This window comes from Rhinopithecus bieti, unplaced genomic scaffold, assembly GCF_001698545.2.
Source record: "Rhinopithecus bieti isolate Rb0 unplaced genomic scaffold, ASM169854v2 scaffold_19652, whole genome shotgun sequence".
Taxonomy (NCBI): Eukaryota; Metazoa; Chordata; class Mammalia; order Primates; family Cercopithecidae; genus Rhinopithecus; species Rhinopithecus bieti.
In genome coordinates, this window is record NW_016809913.1 from 110,410 (window position 1) to 129,695 (window position 19,286).

The following is a 19,286-nucleotide window of genomic DNA, read 5'->3' on the forward strand; positions in this document are numbered from 1 at the left end:
CCTCCCGCAGAGTTGTGTGACCAAGGTAACCAGCAGCGGTCGACACCATGACTTCGGGGAAACAACGCCTCCTATGGTCCCACGGCTCAGGCCAGCCCGGCCCCGCCTCCGGGAGCCTCAGCTCCGCCAGGGGGCGCGAGAGGAGGCCGCCCTCGAGGCCGCTGCGCGCCTGGCTCTTCTCTATGGTGGATCGGGCGCGGCGGGAGCGGAGGCGCGCTCGCTCCCGGAGGGGGCGGGACGAGCAGGCAGGGCCGCGCGAGGGCGGGAGCGGCCGGGCCGGCGGCTGGATGGTGGGGGGCGACTTCCTGGGGCCGCCGTTGAGGTGTCGTCGACCGCCCCGGTTGCCCTCAGCCCCAGAGACCCGCTCGCGGCGGAGTCCGCAGTCTCCGCTGCCTTGAGCCGGGATCCGGCCCCTCCCCTCGCCTCCTCTCCCAGGTGCCGGCCGGGCCGGCGGCCGCAGCAGGTGAGGAGGCGGCGGCGCTGGGGGCCGCAGGGCGCGCGGCCTGGGGAAGGACGGGAAGGGGTACGCTCGGGTGCCGTCAGACTGTGGTCTGGGGGCCCCTCCTCTGTGTGGGGCGCGGCCTGGGACCCTCTCTGCCCTACAGGGGTGGGGGGAAGCCCTTTCCTGGCTGCAAGTCCCCGCCTTCAGGGCAGCCCACACCTGTCCTTTGAAAAGTCCCCCAAAGAAAGCGTTTCACCTGTGGGGGCAGTAACAGGAGACGTGCGTCCTCGATTATCCCCAAGTGCCCTGCAGACCGGCAGGTCTAGTTGGCTTGTGGGGAAAAGATATCTCTTTGTACGGCAAAGGAAACTGAGGCATGTCCGCGGCGGCCTGCTTACCCTTTGAAGGAACCAGCCCGTCCCTACCTCCGTCTTAGACGGGGGTGGCTGGAGGAGGGAGGTTTGGAGTTTGGAGGTTTGATGAAGTTTGGGAATGCGGCTCTCCCCCCAGGGTCCACTGTTCCCTCGCTTGGGAGTTGTCTTCTGTTCGCGATGTGTGTGAGGTCGCCACTGTGCGGCAGCGGTCAAGACCGAGAGGGAAATGGGGCCTCTCTTCAGCCGGCTGCCCAGGAGACATTTGACCAGACATGGGGAAGTCTGGCGAACCAGGGGAGCCGGAGCCTCCGCTGGCACGTCTGCTCAGAGCTTGAGTTCAGGCTGGCAGAAGAGATAAACAACAGCGTATTTTCTCCTTTTTGTTGGTCTGTCATTTGTTCTAGGGGGAAAAAAACTGCTTGTGTAATCAAGAGTGTCCCGTGCACCCCCTAGTCTACCATAAGGAAGGATAATTGTTAGCTTGGAAATAGGGTTTTACCCACAACTGTCACTTTGCTCCCTGGTTAAAGGCCAAAGTGACGTGATGAGCAAACATCCTGGGGTGCATGTGGCCTTCTAAGAAAGCAGTAAGTTCCTTATGTATCCCTTTGATTATTGGTTTGGAGGACAGAGAGACTTCCTGTTACCACTGTCGCTGCAAGTGTTTGGGGTGCCTTATTCTCCCAGTGACAGTTCAATTTACTGAAATGTGGGCTGGGCTGCCCATTTATTATACCATTCTTCTAGGAATGGGAGTAGGCAGGAAACAAGGTACTGGGCTGAATTCGTGTACAGAGTTCTAGGGCTGCAGCCTAGCGGTGACGATTCCTTTCTGTTCAGGGGATTTCAGGTTTGACAACTTCTTTATCCTTTTCCCTGATTGCATTCTCTTTCACATTCAAGGAAGTAGATGATGGTAAAGGTTTCTCAACTTTCATTGTATATTTCTTAATTCTGAATTTTAGAGTACAGTTCGTAAGTTACAGTTTATTTAGAGGTATTCTTAAGTTTGAAAATATTTGGGTATATTTTCATAACAATTGCAGATTGATGTGGCAGGGCTAATATCTTGATTGTGATCGAAGAAAATGTTCATGTAATCTCACACTCATTTTAATGCCCATCTAATTGCAAAGACCAGCCCATTAAAAACTTTCGTATTGATCAGGTAGACAGTTGTGATATCTTGTTTACACTGGGATCAAGGGTTGTAAATATCTAAATTGACCAGTTTAGCTGCCAAAATAACATGCACACAAAAAAGAAAGCTCTTCTCAGAAACCTTAAAAATCAATTTCTTTCAAAACTTCTCTCACGACCAACCCAGTTGACATATCTCTGCTTGGTACCATCTAATAGGAACACCTTTTTTTTTTGGAGACAGAGTCTCTTGTTACTCAGACTGGTGTGCAGTGGCGTAATCATGGCTCACTGCAGCCTTGACCTCCTAGGCTTAGGTGACTCTCCCTTCTCAGCCTCCTGAGTAGCTGGGATCTCAGGCATGGGCGACCACACCCAGCTAGTTTTTGTATTTTCTGTAGAGACGAGGTTTTGCCATGTGGTTGGTCATGAGCTGGGCTCAAGCGATCCTCCTGCCTCGGCTTCCCCAAGTTCTGAGATTACAGATATGAGCCACCGTGCCAGGCTGGAACACCTCTTAAGGGTTGTGGAAAAGGCATTTTTAGTGACCAGCATTTAAGAAGACAAACAGCAACAATAACAAAAAAGGGCACAATTTCTTTTCTAATTACATGTGCATTGTGATTTAAATACAGTCACACCCATCTCTATGAGTGTCATGCCTAAGACTTTCTGAAAACACTTTTTAAACCTAAGTAGTTGTTAGGGGGACTAATTCCACCTTGATTTTTTATTCTTGTCGTATAACCTTTAATACTGCCATTGTTTTAATGATAAAGACTCTTATATCAAACTTGTATTAGCCATAGTGTTTATGTTTTTGGAGGAAAAATTTAACTGCTATACCTTAGAATCTCATAACTTGTTAAAACAATAACAGAATTAAGGTATTAGAGTTTAATGAGAACACATAGTTTAAATTGCTGTTGGTGAAGTGTCAAGCGAGGAGCTGCTTCATTATTGCTGTTTGGTAATGGTTACTGATTTAATGACGATTACTCATTATTTTTGTTTCACTTCTTGTTATTGGTAATGGTTATTTGGTGTTTGTGTAAGAAAGATTTTCCCAATTGTAAATACAGTCTTTTTTTTTTTTTTTTTTTAATTGAGATGGGGTCTCACTCTTGTCACCCATGCTGGAGTGCCATGGAATGATCTCAGCTCAATGCAGCCTCGCCACCTGGGCTCAAGCAATCCTCTTACCTTAGCCTCCCAAGTACCTGGGACCACAGGTGTGCGTCACTACGCCCAGCTAATTTCTGTGTTTTTGGTGGAGACAGGGTTTTGCCGTGTTGCCCAGGCTGGTCTCAAACTTCTTGAACTCAAGTGATCCTCCAGCCTCGGCATCCCAAAGTGCTGGGATTATGGGTGTGAGCCACCATGCCCAGCCTAAATCTTTTCATATACAAACAGACTCCTGGTTCTTTCATAGGGTAATAGCTGATCAACTTCTTATTTTGTGACTTTATATTAGTTATGCAGTTTTAAAATAGTAAAACTAATTTGGCTTTTAGTAGGGTATCCTATTATATCTCACATAAAAGTCATCTCAAGTAGGTAGGAATTGGCCTCATGTATTTAAAGACCTGTGTCCTCCCTGTTTCCAAGATTTAACAGCTGCCATGGTGAGGACAGCGGTCATATCTAATCCTGTTACACCAGTCTTAGTTTAAACCCATTATCCTTTCTCTTCATTAAGATTGTCATGGAGTTCCTCCTTTGCTTTTCGTATGCAGGGTGAATATTCCACATTTGCATTGTATTTGGACCGGTTAACATTCTGAAGTGAAGCTCAGCAGGTGGTTAAAAGAGTCCTGCATGTTTTTAAACAGTTTCATTTTTAAAACATAAAATCTGCATTTTGGCTGGGCGCAGTGGCTCACTCCTGTAATCCCAGCACTTTGGGAGGCAGAGGCGGGTGATCACCTGAGATCACGAGTTAAGAGACCAGCCTGACCAATATGGTGAAACCCCGTTTCTATTAAAACACAAAATTAGCCGGGCATGGTGGTGCATGCCTGTAATTCCAGCTACTTGAGAGACTGAGGCAGGAGAATCACTTGAACCTGGGAGACGGAGGTTGCAGTGAACCGAGATCGCACCACTGCGCTACAACCTGGGCAACAAGAGCGAAACTCCATCTCAAAAACAACAGCGACAACAAAAAACTGCATTTCCTCTGGAGTAAAACCAGATTTTTGAATCTGGTAATAAAACAAAAGCTGTTTTTTCCTGCTTTCTACTAATAGAAAGTCTTTATTAACTTTACCGTACTGATTTTGTTAGTGCAGGGACTAGTAACTGGTAGTGAATGATAACTTAGTGGTAATGGGAGATCCTGAAGTCTCCTGAATCATCAAAGACAGGTCACATTGTGTTCAGTGCAGCTTTAGCCTTTTGAGCGTGTTTTATTGTAAAGAGTTCCTAAAAGCCAGCCACTCCTTGAAAGATGAGGTACCTGGTGATTTATTGCTGAGTCACTGACCGAGATTCTTTAAAAATGCAGTTTTCCCAGCCCCACTTCCTGGAGATTTGATTGGGTGGGTAAGTGATGACCAGGGAACTACCTTTTATTTTTTCAATTTTATAATTTATTATTACTAGTATGAGGCCATATCCCATGGACATTTTATTTTTGTTATTTTATTTTATTTTATTTTATTTTGAGATGGAGTCTTTCTCTGTCACTCAGGCTGGAGTGCAGTGGCGCGATCTCGGCCCACTGCAACCTGTGTCTCCTGGTTCAAGCTATTCTCCTACCTCAGCCTCCCAAGTAGCTGGGATTACAGGCGCCCACCACCACACCCAGCTAATTTTTGCATTTTTAGTAGAGATGGGTTTCACCACATTGGCCAGGCTGATCTTGAACTCCTGACCTCATGCGATCCGCCCACCTCAGCCTTGCAAAGTGCTGGGATTATAGGTGTGAGTCACTGTGCCCAGCCTGTGTGTTTATTTTTGAGACGGTCTCAGCTCTGTCATCCAGGCTGGAGTGCAGTGATGTGATCTCGGCTCACTATAACTTCCGCCTCCCAGGTTCAAGTGATTCACCTGCCTCAGCCACCCAAGTAGCTGGGACCACAGATGCGTGTCACCACACCTGGCTAATTTTTGCATTTTTAGTAGAGACGGGATTTACTGTGTTTACCAGGCTGGTCTCAAACTCTTGACCTCAGGTGATCTGCCCGCCTTGGCCTCCCAAAGTGTTGGGATTACAGGTGTGAGCCACTGCATCCGGCTGGAAGCTAGCTTTAAAAAATCTCCCTTGCATCTAGTATTTTCAGAAAGCTCCCCAAGTGCTTTTTATTTATTTATTTTTTTGAGATGGAGTCTCGCTCTGTCACCCAGGCTAGAGTGCGTGGCATGATCTCGGCTCACCGCAACCTCTGCCTCCTGGGTTCAAGAGATTCTCCTGCCTCTGTCTCCCGTGTAGCTGGGATTACAGGCACATGCCACTGTGCCTGGCTAATTTTTGTATTTTTAGCAGAGGTGGGGTTTCACCCTGTTGGCCAGACTGGTGTCAAACTTCTGACCTCAGGTGATCTGCCTGCCTTGACCTCCCAAAGTGCTAGGATTACAGACTTGAGCCATTGAACCACTGCGCCTGGTTTCCCAATTGCTTTTAATGTGCAGTCAAGTTTGGGAACCACTGTTTTTTGCAGTGATAGCCTTTTTAAGGTTGGGGGGGCATTATCTCCTGTACATCAAGCCCCATGGAACTTTGAAACTTGGGGTTCACTTTTCTTCCCTTTTCTTTCTCTCTTTTTTTTGTGACAGCTCTGTCACTCAGGCTGGAGTGCAGTGGTGTGATCTCGGCTCACTGCAGCCTCTGCCTCCTGCATTCAAGCAGTTCTCCTGCCTCAGCCTCCCAAGTAGCTGGGACTACAGATGTGTGCCACCACGTCCAGCTGATTTTTGTATTTTTAGTAGGGACAGGGTTTTACCATGTTGGCCATGCTGGTCTCAAACTACTGACCTCAAATGATCTGCCCACCTCAGCCTCCCAAAGTGTTGGGATTACAGGTGTGAGCCACTATGCCTGGTCCCCCTTTTCTTTTTTTAATTTTTAGATTGAAATTACTATGCACATTGAAATTCCTTATAAATTGGTAGTCCCTCTAATAGAATCATTATGCTATCCAGGATGTTTGATTTGCTAGAATAGCCCATTTCCTAGTCATGACAGATAACAAAGAGCTTTTATAACTTTTATGTAAATTACTTTACAGTGAGGCCCCCTCTGCTGTATTATCTATCAGGAGTCATGAGGGAGGGTTTTTGGTGAAAGTAGCTTCCTTTATCTTATGAGTGGACAAATGAATGATAATGTGGAAACAACTAGAGGTCTGAATAGGTAGTTGAATCTAGTTATGATAATCAGTGTTGGATGGGAGAGATGCCTGGGAATTCTCTGTATGTTGAATTTTAGAATAAAGTCAGTTTGCCTGTTTTATTTCTACACAGCTGAAGCCTTTATTGAAAATAATAGGTGCGTAACAAATAGTTAATAAAATTTAGTCGTCAGCAGTGTGTTGAGTTCATGGGAGGAAGAATAATTGCTGAAATATAGAACCATCTGATTTAAAACAGATTCAGGCACTAGATATGTTAGGGAATAGACAAGCCTGGTTTTGAACTCTGACTCCCCCACTTCCTGGCTGCTACCTTAGGCACATTACTTAACTTCTGTGAGTTTCATTTTTTTCATCTGCAAGATGAAAATACCTGGTAGGATTGTTATGTGGATTAAAAGGGGGAAAATATGCATAGGAGGATTAAAAGAGAGAAAAATATGTTTTTTGTACATTGTAGGCAACTCAATAAACGTCCCTTCTCCCACTTCCTCACACAATTTTTATTCTGTAGACTTAAGATGCTTTTCTAAATCCAGCTTTCTCTGTATCTTTTTCCAGGAATATTTACTCAGTCAGCTCTTTTAGAAAATGTATGAAAGAGTGAGGACTAAAGTTAAGAACCAGAGAATATGGGTAAGAAGAATGAGTCACAGGACAATTAGCAACAGTTTAAACAATTTTTTAGAATGAGTGGAGTGTTGGCATGTGCCCAGAGTTACTATCTGCAGGAATAAATGAATAACATTACCCAAATTCTGCCATCTGTATTTGGACAGTAGCCCAGATTAGGCTAGGAGCCTTTGAGGGTGGCCCCATTAAGTAGCACCTGATATCCATTTCTTTCATTATCTTCTTTTCTCCCTTTTGGTCTTTGTTTCTCGTTCCCTCTCTCCTCCTTTTCCCTCCTTAAAGCTGCCCTTCCTTTCGACTTGCCAATCATCATCATAGACGCAGGCCCAGTCCCTGGAACTCGAGGCTAAAAGAGATTTCTGGTTGCTAACACCTGTCTCCTAGCTAAATGAATAAGCTCTTTTGTGGACAGGATGTTAAAAAAGCTGATTAGTACAATACCAGCTTAAAGGGCCTATTAATGATACAGCATATGTAAATCACAGTGATTTAAAGCCATTTTAGAGATGAATTTCTTATATGTTTATTTTCTATATTGAAATATGATGTCAGTTGAATTTTTACATCTAAATCATGAATCTGTTTACTGCCTAAACAGACTAATTTCTGTCACATTGATTGGGAATCATTTATATTCTAAAGAAGTTTCTACCCTTAGGGGCCTTTGTATTGTTTGGCAAATGTCTAAGTAGTGTGTAATACAATTAAAGTTTTGTTCACTGCACTGCTGCCATAACTAGTTTAATTTCTGCTCCTTATATATTTCTGTTGGCAGCTGGAAAATTAAAGTACTAGATGTTCCATAAAACTGATTTTTTGAGGGGTGATTTTACTGTCAGTTGAATGGACTTAGGCCCCAGGGTACATTTTTCAAGATGTCTTATTCAACTTTCCTGTAATAGTCTCTCTCTCTTTATAGAATTAATGTGTTAGACACATAATTGGCTGTTTAAGCATTCAGAAGAGACAATGTTTGACCTTTTACCCAGAGATTATTTTTTTCTACATCTCTTTTGAGGAAATGTGTGTTATTTTTGGAAACTCCTAAGTGTATTACAGTTACACTAGCACGTGAATTTTCGCAAAGACTAGAGAATGAACAACTCCCAAATCGTTCTATTCTTTTTAGATCATAGTATTTCCAACCTGATGTGAAAGTAGAAAGGCTGTGATGTGATGCCTGGTAAATCCTCCTCATAATTTTTCTGTATGTTTCACAGAAATGGCTTTAGCCTTCAGGAACTGAAGTTACTCTCAAGAAAACTTTATATTTAATTACTCAAATCCACACTTAATTTCCTACAAGGTTCTTGGAGAGACATTCACTAGGCTGCTGATTTCATGGAGTTATGACCTACACAGGTTTTTATCTCTGTTAAAGCTACTAACCCCCCTTTGTTTTAGGTTGAAAAGTGACCTTGGTCTGGTAATTTCTTCATTGTCCTCTCCTCTAAAAAGACAGCAAAACCTTCTTGCTCTCTCAGCAGCGTTTTTCAACTGCTACTACTGCCATGTGCTGAATTTGAATTTGAGCACACTTCAGTGTATGATTTTGTTGAGCTAATGTTATCTGACTTTTTAAAGCTGCCACTCTGCAATGCTGCAGTTAAACCTACATCTGTTTTCATGTTCACATGCCTTTTCTAGAATTGCAGATAAAAATATGTTTTCATTATCTCTGGGTTGTGGAGTGTTCCTGGGACAGTCACTTGTTTCTACCAGTGGCTAGTTCTAAGAGTAGGGGAAATCCACATGGATCTGAACTACTTCCAGCCAGTATGATCTGCTGAAACGTTTTAACTGTCTTGATCCTTTTAAAGAAATGATGCCTAGTCATCTTGAAACTTACAGGAAGTTAGGCCAAATGGAGGCTCTGCTGGCTTCTGAGTGGTTAAATGCAACTTATTAGTGATCAACACCGTTGTTTATTTGCAACTGCTGGATTATGTTAAAAGATTTAAAAGGAAAAGAAACTTTACTTAAGTAAATCGTGCATCCTCGTCTCCCACTTCACCCTGTTCTTGTTTTACTCTGCATTTGCTTTGGAAAATCTTTCCAGTCTTGGTACTGATCACATGTGTATAGTCTTAGGGCAATTGAATCAGTGTATTTTATCCTAAAACATACGAGAAACTATGTGCCCTACCCTCTGCATTTTCTGCTAATCCTCCCATGCTTTTTTACTTTCGTAATGATTAAGATATCTGCCTGAGAAATAACCAAACTTCATCCTCTATCGACTTCCAACCCTCTTCTAGGTCTTGCGTCAGTAGATGCATAACCAATTGCAGTTGGGTTGGATTGTACCGTCTTCACTATGCTAATTATTAATTTATATGGTGTGGAAGATCAACCAGAGCATATGCTTTATTCTAAAATGCTGGGCAAAGGAATGTTCTAATTTGGGGAGGGAGGAAGGAGTGTTTTCTAGCCTTAGCAGGAGTAGGTCTGCTGAAATTCAGCTAGTTTGAGGAATCTGGATTTTTATCAAGGGGTGGAGAGGAACAGTTAAGGGCTAAAATTATGTGCAAGCAGGAGTGGGAAGGAATAATTTGGGAGATGAGGACTTTCCCAGTCCACAGTGGAAAATTCCTAATCTTTCACATTCTCTTATGTTTGTCTACTTATCACATACTGATGGAAGAGTTTGCGTAATCATTCTATGCCAGAGCTAAAGTATACCTTAGCCATTGTTTACTGAGAGGGTGGGAAGAGGGATGTTAGAATATTCTCAGCTTGTCAAAGGGCATTCCACCTTCCTGTGTACCCTTGGCCATATGGTTGAATCTGGCACTTCAGATGATTCTGAATCATCCCCACCACTCCCATTGATCTAGTTCAGTGTTTCCCAACTCTGAAATGTTGACGCAGTTAGAGACCAGCAGCTTGAGGAATAGTGACTGTGAACCCACCAATTAATGGGGGACATTAAAATGATAGTAGTTCTGCAGCTCCACCTCTAGATGATCTTCATCAGATTCCTGAATTGCATTTACTTGATAAAATCGTCTCCACAGCACATCAACATGTCTCTTGCATTACCCAAAAGCAGTATTAAAAAGGAAAATATGTTGGCAATTACTAACTAATTTGGTTTTTATTTGAGATACAGGCTATCTATAACTGCATTGTTATTTGTGGAAATGCTAGCACAGAGCAGACTGAAATCTTTCTCCTTATATTGTCATTTTAGAAACAACACAAGCAGGTCGGGTGGTGGCTCACGCCTGTAATCCCAGCACTTTGGGAGGCTGAGGTGGGTGGATCACTTGGGTTCAGGAGTTGGAGATCAGCCTGGCCAGCAGGGTAAAACCCTCATCTCTACTAAAAATACAAAAATTTGCCAGGCATGGTGGTGCATGCCTGTAATCCCAGGAACACAAACATAAAAATAAGCTTCTAGTTTTATTTGGGAGGGATCGATATACCGTATTCGAGTTCTGAATATCATGTCAGGAAAGCAGTTTTTGATGCCACTGATTAAATGTTTGTGTGTTTTGACAGTTGGTCCTTCCCTATCAAACATCCCTTTTTTTTTTTTTTTGAGAGTCTCACTCTGTCACCCAGGCTGGAGTGCAGTGGTGCCATCTCGGCTCACTGCAACCTCTGCCTCCTGGGTTCATGTGATTCTCCCATCTCAGCCTCCCAAGTAGCTGGGACCACAGATGCACGCCACCACATCCAGCTAATTTTTGTAATTTTTGTAGAGATGGAGTTTCATCATGTTGGCCAGGCTGGTGTCGAACTCCTGACCTAAAGCGATCTGTCTGCCTCGGCCTCCCAAAGTGTTGGGATAAGTGCTGGGATTACAGATGTGAGCCTCTGCACCCGGCCTATCACTTTTTAAGATGGGGAAAAATGGAAATTTGCTGTTATGTATATTACACATATTATGAAAGCATATTAAAATGTATTTTCTGGGCCGGGTGTGGTGGCTCATGCCTGTAATTCTGGCACTTTGGGAGGCCAAGGCAGGCAGATCACTTGAGTCCAGGAGATCAAGGCCAGCCTGGGCAACATAGCAAAACCTTGTCTCCAAAAAAATACAAAAAATTAGCTAGATGTGGTGGTGTGCACCTGCAGTCTCAGCTACTCAGGAGTCTGAGCTGGGAGGATTGCTTGAGTCCAGGAGTTTGAGGTTATGAACTTTGGTTGCACAACTGTACTCCAGCGTGGACAAACAGAGTGAGACCCTGTCTCCAGAAAAAAATAATAAAAATCAAATAACTTCTTTATTGGAGATTACATACAAATTGTGACCTTTTTTTTTTTTTCCTAAAGTCTTTAGTAAGGTTATATGTTTACTGCAATAGATCCTAAATTTTAGTATGGATCAAAAATCTCCTAGGTGCTTGTAAAAAATAGATTCCTGGTTCCTAACCCAGTCCTACAGAATCAAAGTGTTTGGGATAGAGATGTGGGATTCTGATGTAGCTTATCTGCAGACCCCACTTGGAGAAAGAATTTCTGTGAGAAAGAACCACACATTAAGAACAAAAAAAAAAAAGATTGAGAATTGCTATTATTTTGCAGAAGAGGAATTTAAAGTGCAGAGCAGTCAAGAGACTCAGACTTACCTAGGATATCCAGCTAGTTATTTGGCTCTTGCAAACCAGAAGTTAGGTTGGCTGACTACTGTGGATTGGCACTCTTTCCATTAGATTATAGTCTGGAGTGTGCAATCTTTTGGCCTCCCTGGGCCACACTGAAAGAAGAAGAATTGTCTTGGGCCACACATAAAATACACTGACACTAATGATAGCTGATGAAAGTTTATGAATTTGTGTTGGGCCCAGAGGCCGTAGGTTGATCAAGCTTGGATTATACCATGGTGCCTCCTTGCTGGTTTATCTAATTGCCTTTAAATCAGAAGCTATAAGATAATGAAGGCAAAGGTACTTTGATTCTTTCAGAACAATAATGACTGAATTGGCACTTCATAGAGTGAGAAGATTGTGCTTCTTAAACTATCTGTGGTGAAGGACCAGCTTTATAAGGGTTTCCCTCCACCCCTAATCTGTTGCCAACCAATAATTTTGTAAAGTACAAGAAAATGAATCACCGGAAAATCATGCACTTGGATGTCACAGCAATGTCAAGTGCTGGAAAAGTTTCTAAATGCTTACTGTGATTTTCTGTGTTTACCTTGACATGAATGGGCCTCCAGCAGTCTGACACATACACACTTTGAATAGCATTGTTCTAGGTGGTTCTTAGGACATCTTAGGAACTTGATATCAGAGGTCCTTGATCATTTTCTTCCTCATCCCACCTGTAACTCAAGCTACCATCTGATAACTCCCATTCCTACCTGGGGAGAGAGGTTTCATGACTTAGTGATTTCCTAGGTCAGAACCAAAGTTGATAATACTAGGAATCAGTTAAGGAACATTTATCTTTAATATATTTAACTAATTTTTTTTTTTTTTTTTAAACCAGAACATTTATTGCATGCCTATTTGTTGAAATTCTGAAGATAAACTGGATGCTACAGCAGCTACCCTCTTGGGTTTAGGTGGTGTTCTTTCACAGAATCCATGCCTGAATCTGCTGTATACAACTTTTAAGTGCCTCATTTGACCAGTTCCAGTGGTATTTTGTCTTTTAGCCTTGGCACTCCAGTTATACTTCCTCTTGCGCTTGGCAGCATAGCCACATTTGCCACAGGTCGACTTCTGAAGGTGTTAGGCCTTGTTGTGTCTTATTGCGACGCTTTCCAAACGATGATGTTCCCTTCATCATTTTGTTTCTGTTACTGTTTTTATTATTATTATTATTTGAGACGAAGTTTCATTCTTGTTTCCCAGGGTGGAGTGCAATGGCACCATCTCGGCTCACCGCAACATCCGCCTCCCGGGTTCAAGCAATTCTCCAGCCTCAGCCTCCTGAGTAGCTGGGATTATAGGCATGCGCCACCATACCCGGCTAATTTTGTATTTTTAGTAGATGGGATTTCTTCATGTTGGTCAGGCTGGTCCTGAACTCCTGAACTCAGGTGATCCACCCGCCTTGGCCTCCCAAAGTGCTGCAGTTACAGGCATGAGTCACCATGCTTGGCCTTTTTACTATTATTTTTAAAATTACTGCTCCTTGCAGAGCAGGGCTACCCTATAGGCAATGTGTCCACAGTAGCCAAGCTTTAGTATATTGAAGAGTAAATTGAGGCCGGGCGTGGTTGCTCATGCCTATAATCCCAACACTTTGGGAGGCCTGAGGTGGGTGGCTCACTTGAGGTCAGGAATTCGAGACCAGCCTGGTCGACATGGTGAAACTCCATCTCTACTAAAAATACAAAAATTAGCTGGTGTGGTGGCACGCGCCTGTAGTCCCAGCTACTTGAGAGGCTGAGGCAGGAGAATCCCTTCAACATGGGAGGCAGAGATTGCAGTGAGCCAAGATCATGCCACTGCACTCCAACCTGGGAGACCTGTCTCCAAAAAAAAAAAAAAAAAAAAAGGATAAATTGATAGAATTTGCATTGGGTAGTTGTATTGGGAGGCATATTCCCCTCTTTTGACTAAATACTGGAAAGGAGTTTCTAACTTCTTGGCCTGTAACTTAACTCAGAGTTGAGATGCTTAAAGATGGGAGACAGAAAATAAAATTTAGGGGTGTGCAATTTCTTTGAGACACTTTTGTGTTTGCTTTTTAGAAGCCTTTTGTGAATAGTCTATGAGGATGCATTATTCGTTTTTGTGGTTGTAATGTCAAAATTAGTGTTGATTTGGAGCAGGCGGGCAAATCTCTCCATGCATGCTTTTCGTTCTGGTTTAATTGCTTAGCTGGATGAAATGTCAAACTTGATAGATTATTGGAGCTGTTATTTTGGTAGTTAAACAATAATGAAACTGTTTGAATGTTTTTGGAGAACACTGCTTCCTGTGTATGGACTTTGCACTGGAGAAAGTTTCAATTGTTCACAAGCAATACTGGTTAGAAAATGCAGCTTCTGTGGCTCCTAACACAGCTGTCTAAATTACTAGCTATATGGGGGCCTTTGGACAAGCACCGCTTAACACTTTTGGAAACAATTTGTTTCTGTTTCCAAAAATGTCCATGGTCGTTCCCTGAATAGTTGACAAAACTAGAAATGGGAGAAAGCTATTGCATGTGTCTAGGTTATGACAGTCAAGTGTTTTTTCTTTAAGCATCTCTAGAACAAATTTACCTTTTTAACTAAGAATGAGAGGTTTATGGAAATGTAGCAGCCCCCTGGACCTTTCTTTCCTCCTTGATGACTATTCAGCAGGGTAGCATGTTGTTAGCTTGTGTGCCAGCTTACAGAGGGCTTGGGTTATTATAACCTTAATTAGGAAAGAGGGATGGGGAACAGGAGCGAGAGGATAGATGTTTTTGAAAGTCCCTCTGCCTGCTATGTGAAATCTTGAATTTTCACTTTGAACTTCACTGTTGTTTGGTGACAGATGTTATAAAACTGTCTTTACAAACAATCCCGTTTCCTATTGAAATTGTGTGTTGGCCACAGGAGCTAGGGAAGCAATGGGCATGCTCAGCAGGATTTGTTTCCCTCATTCCACTGTGTCAGATGATGCTTTTTCTGAATGAAATTGGTAGCATTCTTCAGTGGGAGTTAGGGGAAGGCGGCTTCTTGTCTAAAAGTATGGGAGAATTTGTGTAAGACTTGTCAAAAGACTGACACTTCTTTTGCTGTGTGATACTTCTCTTTGTGCCATAGTTTACCTTTATGAAAATTACCAACAGTTATTATGTGCTGTCCAGGTGCCAGGGACTTTGCTATATTAACATGTTTAATCCTCCCAACCATCCTATGAGGTGTGTAGGTGTTATCTGTGTTCCACAGATGTGAAAATGCGGCACAGAGAAATTAAAGGGGGCCCAAAGCCACACAGTGTTGGAACCGAAGCATTCCAGCTGTAAAGGTTGAGCTGTCAACTACTGGGTGGCAGCTGCCTCACACTCCATCAGGATGATTACCTTTTGAATAAGTCTTTACATATATGTGGGCTGCAGAAGTAACCAGTCCAGAATGAATGAACTCTCACTGCAATTTTAGCTCAGCAAGCAGTGCCTGCTTTCAGAAACATCCAAAAACCACAGCAGTTAGACAAATAAGTTATGAAAGATGTGGTTTCCAGGTAAGATATGTGACAGGCTTCTTACTGCAAATAGTTTTTCTTACAAAAGAAGAAAGACTGGTGGGAGAGATGGTGGAAAATGAAAACAGTCCTTCTTCTGTGATTCTCTGGGCCCATCTTCACAGGACTTCATATGTAGTGAAGGCAGAATATTTGCTTCAGGCCCAGATAACCAGCTTTTACTTTCTACACTGACTCAGGCTTCTCACTGAAAATGTTTCACCATTATTCCACTAACACCACTTTTTAATTCTTAAATAGTTTTTTATTCATAAAACTATTCTTTTTTAATGGGCCTACTTGTGTGGAATATGATTTAAAAATGATATTAGCAGTACTTGTTAATTGTTTTATTAGTTTTAGTTTTGCTAGTGCTGAAGGATGTTTTATAGTTTATTCTAAAATTGTAAACGTTTTTGATGTATAAGTCAGTTTCCCTTAAGAGCACATTTGGCTAAATAAATAAAGCATTGGGTTAGAGAAGAGTTCACTGGGGGTTATTTTTTATGTGTGTGTGTGTGTGTGTTGGGGTGGGGGTCTTCCTGTTTGTCAATAGGCCTTCCCAATGAATTGAATTCTACATAAGATACATAGATGTTAGTGCCCCATAGGGCCTCATCTTGTAAGCGATGTTAGTGGAATAAATGGTGATGTACCATTTTCAGTAAGAAGCCTGAGTCAGTGTAGAAAGTAAAATTTGGTTATCTGTGGTTGAGACAAATATTCTGCCTTCACTACATATGAAGTCCTGTGAAGATGGGCCCAGAGAATCACAGAAGAAGGATTGTTTTCATTTTTCCACCATCTCTCCCACCAGTCTTTCTTCTTTTGTAAGAAAAACTATTTGCAGTAAGAAGCCTGTCACATATCTTACCTGGAAACCACATCTTTCACAACTTATTTGTCTAACTGCTGTGGTTTTTGGATGTTTCTGAGAGCAGGCACTGTCTGCTGAGCTAAAATTGTAGTGAGAGTTCATTCATTTGGGACTGGTTACTTCTGCAGCCTTCTGGCCCATTACTCATGGCTTTGGTGAGGCTTGATAAAAATATTGTGATGGATGGGGCACAGGGAGTGCCTGAATATATTTCAGGTAGTTGGGCCAACAACCAATCTATGCTTAAATAATCATCTCTCCTGCATAGTGGAGACTGCAAAAGAGTACGAAACATGCTATACTTTATAAACTTTTTGCCTTTTTTAGTTCCCCATAGTGGCTGGACAGTTGACTGAATAATTGCACTTTTTTTTTGAGATGGAGTTTCACTCTTGTTGCTCAAGCTGGAGTGAAATGGCACGATCTCAGCTCACTGCAACCTTTGCCTCCCGGGTTTAAGCGATTCTCCTGCCTCAGCCTCCTGAGTAGCTGGGATTACAGATGCACACTACCACGCCTGGCTAATTTTGTATTTTTAGTAGAGACAGGGTTTCTCCATGTTGGTGAGGCTGGTCTTGAACTCTCAACCTCAGGTGATCCACCTGGCTCGGCCTCCCAAAGTGCTGGGATTACAGGCGTGAGCCACCACGCCCGGCCACTTTTTTTTTTTATACTTTATTTTTAGGTAATTAAAGATTCACAGGAAGTTGCAAATGCACTACACAGTTCCCATGTACCCATCACCCATTTTTCTCCCAATGGTTATGTCTCATTTAACCATAGTACCATATCAAAACCAGGAAATTGACATGGTGCTCTGTGTGTGTGCGCTTGTGTGTGTGTGTAGTTTTGTGCCATTTTATCACATGTATGAATTTGTGTAACTCTTCTACCACCACAAAGATCCCCCTTGTGCTACTCCTTTATTATCACGCATATCCCTTTTCCCTACTGTTCTAATCTCTGGCAAACAGTAATCTGTTCGGTATCTCTATAATTTTGTCATTTTAGAAATATGATGGAAATGGAATCATAACAGTATGTGACCCAGTATGTGACCTTTTAAGACTGGGTTTTTTGTTTTTTACTTTTATATACATAGAACAATTGGAACTTGCTTTTTTTTTTATTTATTTATTTTTATTTATTTATTTTTTCGAAACAGTGTCTGACTCTGTCGCCCAGGCTGGAGTGCAGTGGCGCGATCTCAGCTTACTGCAACCTCTGCTTCCCTAGCTCAAGCCATCGTCCCACTTCAGCCTCCTGAGTAGCTGGGACTACAGGTGCACACCACCATACCCAGCTAATTTTTGTATTTTTTGTAGAGACAGGGTTTCACCATGTTGCCCGGGCTGGTCTTGAACTCCTGAGCTCAAGTGATTTGTCTGCCTTGGCCTCCCAAAATCCTGGTATTACATGTGTGAGCCACTGCGCCCAGCCTCGAATGTGTTTTTTGTAGAGGTGGGTCTCACTGTGTTTCCCAGGCTGGTCTCGAACCCGGCATTTTTCACTTAGTGTCACACCCTCCATCCAAGTTATTGTGTGGCAGCAATAGTTTGTTCCTTTTATCACTGAGTAGTATTCCTTGGTGTGTACGTACCACAGGCTGTTTAACTATTCACCTGAAGGGCATTTTAGTTGTTAGCAGTTTGGGGCTGTTGCAGATGAAGCCATAATGAATATTTGTGTACAGGTGTTTGTATGGACCCAAGTTTTAATTTCTTTGGGCTAAGCATCCAGGAATGAAATTGTTGGTTCTTAAGGTAAGTATATGTTCAGTTTTCCAAAGAAATTGCTAAACTTTTTTTTTTTTTTTTTTTTTTTTTAAAAAAATTCTTTTTTTTTTTTTTTTTTTTTTTTTTTTTTGAGACAGAGTCTCACTGACTCCTTCACCCAGGCTGGAGTGCAGTGCTGCGATCTCAGCTCACTGCAACCTCTGCCTCCTGGGTTCAAGCAATTCTCCTGCCTCAGCCTCCCAAGTAGCTGGGACTACAGGTGTGCACCACCACTACCAACCAAATTTTGTATTTTTAGTAGAGACGGGGTTTCACCATGTTGGCCAGGCTGGTCTTGAACTCCTGACCTCAAGTGATCTGTCCATGATGGCCTCCCAAAGTGCCAGGATGACAGGTGTGTGCCACTGCACCAGGCCAAAATTGCTAAATTCTTTTTCAGAGTTGCTGTACCATTTTACAGTCTCGTCAGCAGTATATGAGATCCAGTTTCTCTGCATCCTCACCAGCATTTGATATTGTCATCATTTTTAAATTTTTTTTTTTTGAGATGGAGTCTTGCCCTATAGCCCAGGCTGGAGTGCAGTGGCATAATCTTGACTCACTGCAGCCTCTGCCTCCCAGGTTCAAGCCATTCTCCTGCCTCACCCTCCTGAGTAGCTGGGACTACAGGCACGTGCCACCATGCCTGGCTCATCTTTTGTATTTTTAGTAGAGACTGGGTTTCGCCCTGTTGGCCAGGCTGGTCTCGAACTCCTGGTCTCAGGCAGTTCACCTGTTGTGGCCTCCCAAAGCGCTGCGAATACAGGCATGGGCCACTGTGCCCGGCAACCATTTTTAATTTTAGCCATTCTAATAGGTGTTATATCTGATTTTTAAGTTAATCAGATTACTTAGTAAAACTGATTTGACTGACAAAGATAGGAGATTTTTATTTATTTATTTATTTATTAATTATTATACTTTAAGTTCTAGGGTACATGTGCACAACATGCAGGTTTGTTACATATGTATACATGTGCCATGTTGGTATGCTGCACCTATTAACTCATCATTTACATTAGGTATATCTCCTAATGCTATCCCTCCCCTCTCCCTCCTCCCCACAATAGGACCTCGTGTGTGATGTTCTCCTTCCTGTGTCCAAGTGATCTCATTGTTCAATTACCACCTATGAGTGAGAACATGCGGTATTTGGTTTTCTGTTCTTGCGATAATTTGCTGAGAATGATGGTTTCTAGCTGCATCCATGTCCCTACAAAGAACACAAACTCATCCTTTTTTATGGCTGCATAGTATTCCATGGTGTGTATGTGCCACATTTTCTTAATCCATTCTGTCACTGATAGACATTTGTTGATTGCAAGTCTTTGCTATTGTGAATAGTGCCACAGTAAACATATGTGTGCATGTGTCTTTATAGCAGCATGACTTAATAATCCTTTGGGTATATCCCCAGTAATGGGATGGCTGGGTCAAATGGTATTTCTAGTTCTAGATCCTTGAGGAATTGCCACACTGTTTTCCACAATGGTTGAACTAGTTTACAATCCCACCAACAGTGTAAAAGTGTTCCTATTTCTCCACATCCTCTCCAACACCTGTTGTTTCCTGACTT

At 42.7% G+C, this 19,286-nt stretch overlaps 1 protein-coding gene and 1 pseudogene across 4 annotated transcripts in view; one reads left to right on the plus strand and one right to left on the minus strand.

The window, feature by feature from the left end:
* The first annotated feature begins 292 nt into the window (after positions 1-292).
* The window catches only part of RFFL (ring finger and FYVE like domain containing E3 ubiquitin protein ligase), an 81,279-nt gene continuing 62,285 nt past the window's right edge, over positions 293-19,286 (plus strand). For 2 of the 4 annotated variants that reach the window (XM_017890900.1, XM_017890905.1), the window contains exon 1: positions 293-463. The gene's annotated coding sequence lies outside the window, so the exon portion shown is untranslated. The remainder of the gene's footprint in view (positions 464-19,286) is intronic. The other 2 variants (XM_017890899.1, XM_017890904.1) reach the window with 1 other exon arrangement.
* Positions 12,386-12,683, minus strand: LOC108541383 (60S ribosomal protein L37 pseudogene; annotated as a pseudogene).